Source organism: Acinonyx jubatus, chromosome A3, assembly GCF_027475565.1.
Source record: "Acinonyx jubatus isolate Ajub_Pintada_27869175 chromosome A3, VMU_Ajub_asm_v1.0, whole genome shotgun sequence".
NCBI classification, from domain to species: Eukaryota; Metazoa; Chordata; class Mammalia; order Carnivora; family Felidae; genus Acinonyx; species Acinonyx jubatus.
Genome location: NC_069388.1, coordinates 21732968 through 21738555, shown reverse-complemented (window position 1 = coordinate 21738555; position 5588 = coordinate 21732968).

Sequence of the window (5588 nt, the reverse complement as noted above, 5' to 3'; positions counted from 1 at the left end):
CCTCCTGTGTGTTGCCTGCTGCCGAGGGAAAGGGGGAGGCTGGGTCCCTGCCCTGGGTATAGGGAAGGGGCTCCCCCAGAGAAGTGGGACAGTGGGGCCGAGGATGGCCAGAGCAGTGCTTTAGACCGAGCCGTTCTGGGACAGGTTTCAGGAAGGGTCCAGCCAACTGCTTCATGTGGTCCTTAGTCACTGGAAACAGTCGTGAACGTCCATGCGTGTGTGAGAGTTTCCCTCGGGGCTGGGCCCCACTCACTCCCCAGTTCCCATTGCCAGAGGAAGACGCTGCTTGTCCTCCAAGTGGCTTGAAAAAAACCAAGTAGAAGGCTCACATGGCGTGGAGTGGGTCATGCAGGTCCAGTCACGTGCCCTGAATCATCTGCCAAGGAAAAGCCCTGAGCTACGGTAACTCCGATTTGCCAGGCTGCTTTTCAGTTTGCCAGACACTTTCCCGAATGTTGTCACAACCAGTGAGGAGCCTGTATCACCTCCATTTTGGAGATGGGAGAATGAAGTCCAAAGTGATTGAAAGTGCCAGAAGTCAGGCTTGGACCAGAGTCCACGGCCCTTTCCTTGGTATTTAACAAATACTCAGTGAATGTCCGTAGGCGCAGTGCGTTAAATGTCCCCACTAAGGTCTGGGAAGTCTAGGGGCTGGAGCTTCCATGTAACAGGACTGGGAGTGGCCAGACACTGAGTCTCTTGGGTGCCTCGCACCAGGGAGGCACCGGGGTTGCAGAAAGGAGGAACCAGGTTTCTTGCCAGAAACCCAGGTGCGCCTAGCCCAGTGGGAGACTCAGATGTGGAAACTGGCTTGGGGTGGGGAGTTGTCCAAAGGGGGGGTCGTGCAGCAGATCCTACAGGAGCCGAGCAGAGGGGCACCCAACTCAGTCCGGGTGGTCAGTACGGCCACCTGGCAGAGGGGAGGTGACTGAACTGAGTCTTAAAGCCTGGCTGGAGGTGAGACCAGAAGGAGATCATGCTGGGAAATGGGGCCAGACCGCTGGGGCGGATGTGCTGAGCCTCCTGCAGGGGAGGCCGCCTCTGGCCCGCACGAACAAGGCTGCCTCAGTAGGCCAAACTCCTTTAAATTGTCTCCCTTGGAGGCTCTTTGCCAGAAAACAGCCCTAGGAGGCAAAAGGGTCATCCTGTGCTCCACCAGCCCCTCATGCCGTGCTTTCTGTGGACAGAGTTTGTAGCCTTCTGCTCTCTTGACTTCCAGAACCGCCCCCTCACGTGGTTTTCCTCCTGCATCACTGGTCCTCCTCATTGGAGGGGCCCTAGGTCTCCGTTCTTGGTCCTCTCACCTCTGCACATATCCCTCAGAGACCTCATCCAGGCTCTTGGCTTTAAATTCCACCTACATACATGCTCACGTCTCCCAAACAAATCCCTCCAGATTCCTGGCCTTGAGCTCCGGAACTCCCATATCCGACTTCCTACTTCTCTCTCCATCCGGGTTCCCAACACGCATCTCAGAGTGAATTCCTGATTTCTCATGGGCAGTCCCAAGTCTGAGCTTTTTGTAGACTTCCCCAGCTTTAAGAGCATCTTAATTCTTCCAGTTGCTCAGGCCAAAAACCTTGGACGTCTCCCCTCTTCCAGCTCCTCTCCACTCCTGACCCTTAAGTGGTTCCTTGTGACTCAACCTTCGAAGTCCAGAATGAGACCTGTTTCACCATTTCCCTCTGCTGCTTCAGTCCAGCCACCATCCTCTCAGCTGGATACTATAGCAGCCTCCTTGTGGGTAGTCCTCTCTCCACACAGCAGCTGGAGGGGTCCTGGAAAAACCTGTAATACCATGTCCCTCCCTTTCTCCCATCTCACTTATGGAAAGGTCAAAGCCCCACTGGGACCCACAAGGGCCTGCAAGAGCCACCCTACCTCCTTCACCCTTCTGCCCTTGTGAGACGTCACGCTGCCCTTGCCCACTCTACTGTATCCTCACCGGTCTTCATCTTCCTCAGGCATGTCAGAAGAGCCCTGCCTCAGGGCCTTTGAACTTGCTGTCCCCACTTCTTCTGGATACTTTGTCTCATATGGTAGAATAATGGGCCCCCCCAAAGATGTCCATACCCTAATCCCTGGAACCCGTGACTATATTACCTTACATGGCAAAGGGACTTCGTAGATGTGATTGAATTAAGGATCTTGAGACGGGGGGATGGTTCTGGATTACTGAGGTGGGCGTGCGCACAGTTGCCCACAGCATTTAACCTAGACCTGGTGGAGATGTAGCTGTGTGGTGTTATCGAGGAATTTACATCTCTGATTTTCAGTCCACTAAATGGAGATTGTACAATAATGGTGCAGGGCTATTGTAAAAATTACACATGCTGGGGGCACCTGGCTGGCTCAGTCGGTGGAGAGTATGATTCCTGATCTCAGGTTTGTGAGTTCGAGCCCCACATTGGGACTTGACTTTACTTAAAAATAAAAATCTTAAAATAGATTAGACATGCTGTGTGTATATGAGGTGCCTAGAGCATAGTGGGTAGTTTATAAATGAAAATGACTAAAAATGATTATTTGATCAGATAAATGTATCATGAAAACATTCTGACCTCAGAGTGTCTGGCTGGCTCAGTTGGTAGAGCATGCGATGCTTGATCTTGGGGTTTGAGTTCGAGTATCCCATTGTGCACAGAGCCTACTTTAAATAAATAATATTAAACACACACACACACACACACACACACACACACACACACACACACATTCTGACCTCCAGCTAGCCATGATCTTAGCTTCTTTGGAAGACAAGCAGGTCCTTAGCTTTTCAGTCCTGGGAAACCAGAGGTAAGGGAAGGGTTCTGAGGCTAAGCTCATAATTGTGTTTGTATTTGCAGAGCTCTTCATATTTCTAGTAGATTTTGTTATCAGTTTTTCCCTTCCTCGTTTTTCAGATGATGGAGGTGGAAAGCTACAGAGCAGCAAAGGGGAGAGGAGCTACCTTGAAAGAAATTCTAAATGAGCACATGGAGGGAGTTCATTAGTCATCAGGGAAATGCAAATTAAGGCCACAATGTGATGCTGGAATGACAAATGGAAAAGACTGACCACACCACATGTTGGGAGGGACATGGAGTTAACTCTTGTACCTTGCCGCTGGACACGGAACATGGTAAAACCACTTTAGAAGACTGTTTGGGAGTTTCTTGACAAAGTTCACCACATATCTGCTCTGTGACCCAGCACTCCACTCCTAGGAATTTACCCGAGAGAAAAGAAAATATTCGTCCATAAAAGTCTTACACTAAATTCTAGCTAGAATATTCATAGCCACTTTGTTCACAAAAGGCCAAAACTGGAAATAGCCCAGATGCTCACCTTCAGTAGAATGGATAAATTGTAGCGTGTTAATACAGTGAAATACTACACACAATAAATAAATGATCTACTCTACACACAGTATTGTATGAATGACTCTCAAAACTATTATACTGAATAAAACAAGCCAATATACCCACAAACACAGAAGTACAATAAATGGTGTCTGGATCATATGGAATTCTAAAATAGACTGATCAGATCGGTGGTGGTTCCCAGGAGAAGGACTGACTAGGAAGGGGCACAAGAAAAATTTTCTAGGGTGATGGAAATATTCTGCATCTTGATACGCAGCTACCTACATTGAATGCTTAAGATTAGAGCATTTCATTATGTGTAAATTACACCTTACTAAAACACTTTCCTGTGGGCCAAGCACTAAGTTATGTGCTTTGTATACATTATGTTGTTTACCTTGTCAGCAAATCCCATGAAGTGGATATTATTGTCTCTGCTTTACAAATGAGAAAACCAAGGCTCAGAAAGTTTAAGCAATCTGCTTCAGGACACAGTTAAAAAAAATTAGATTAGAACACAGGCAGTATGATTCCAAAGCCCATGCCTCCAAGATTCCCACTTTTCCCTCAACCCATCTTCTTCCCTAACATTTTACAGATGGGGAAATTGTGTGATATGTCTGGTAATGATTGGCATATGTGTGGTATGTGTGTTTGTAGTACATGTTTAAGATGGGGTGACATTATCGTGTCTGTGTGATGTATGTGCTGTGAAATTGCGTGTGCAAAGTGCGTTAGTGAAATGTATGTCTTTTATGCGTGGTACATATGAGCACCAGAGACACGCTCAATGCCACCTGTGCTCTTTGGAGTCAGAGTTGAACTAGAACCCAGATCTCTGGGGCTTCCTTACCATAGCACACATCTTTACTTGGGCTTTAAAGAGGTCAAGTTCACTCCTACTCAGCTCAGGGTCGGGAGATAAAAGTACAATTTTTTAAAATATTTATTTGAGAGAGAGAGAGAGAGAGACAGCATGAGTGGGGGAGGGGCAGAGAGAGAGAGAGAGAGAGAGAGAGAGAGAGAGACAGAATCTGAAATAGGCTCCAGGCTCTGAGCTGTCAGCACAGAGCCTGACGTGGGGCTCGAACTCAGGAACGGCGAGATCATGACCTAGGCAGAAGTTGGACTCTCAACTCACTGAGCCAACCAGGTGCCCCTGAAAGTACAATTTTTAAAGAGTTGAGTATAACATTCATATTATGGGAGACCCAAACTCAGGGCACTGTGACTTCAAAATGAGAGACTGAATTTTCCATCTGTCTTTCTACTGCTAGAATAGTTCCAGAGGTTTCCTGTGACTCGTGGACATACGCCATTCACTCTCCCTGCAATTAAGACATGCTACCCCCAAACACCGCCCCCTATCACCAGGCTCACCTGTTACCGCTCTGTGTGTCTTCTTTATTTATTTATTAAAAAATTTTTTTTAATGTTTACTTTTGAGAGAGAGAGAGAGAGAGAGAGAGACAGAGCATGAGCAGGGGAGGGGCAGAGAGAGGGGAAAACACAGGATATGAAGCAGGCTCCAGGCTCTGAGCTGTCAGCACTTAGGGCTCGAACTCATGAATTGTGAGATCATGACCTGAGCTGAAGTCAGACGTTTAACCAACTGAGCCTCCCAGGCCCCCCCTCACTGTGTCTTCTTGGTTGCAAGATGTCCAAGGCCTCCAACACATTCAGCAAGCTTCCGTCTACTTAATTTAAGAGGAGCACGCATGAGTTTCTCACTTTCTCCTTGACCGTTGGAGTTCAGACAGGGATTAGCGTCAAGAACAACAACAACGACAAGAAAAAACCACATAAAAACCCCACAAACAAACTAAAAGAACAACCAAACAGCTCGTCCTCCTTGGCCTTAACTCACATCCAATCGGTGTTAAGAGTGTTTTAAAAGCCATGCAGTCTTTGGTGTTCTTAGAGGGCCGTACCTTGTGTTTGGGGGGAATTTGGCTTAAACGACGACAACTTCCTTCCCCCAAAGTATGGCTCTCTGAGAGGAAAAATATATAAATGTATAATAGAAATATATAAATATTTACAGTCTATAAATATATAAAATATATATGTTCTCCCAGCCTGAGTCCACTAAAGAGAAACTTCATGTTGAGATTATTTTGTCTTCTCTTCCAAAGTTGCAGAATGTATTTCATGGTCTGCCTTTTCTCTGGAACTGGCAAATGGTGCTGTGAATGAATCACCCTGTTTCTTGGGAATGTTTTGCTCCAAGAGCTCAGAGGGGGG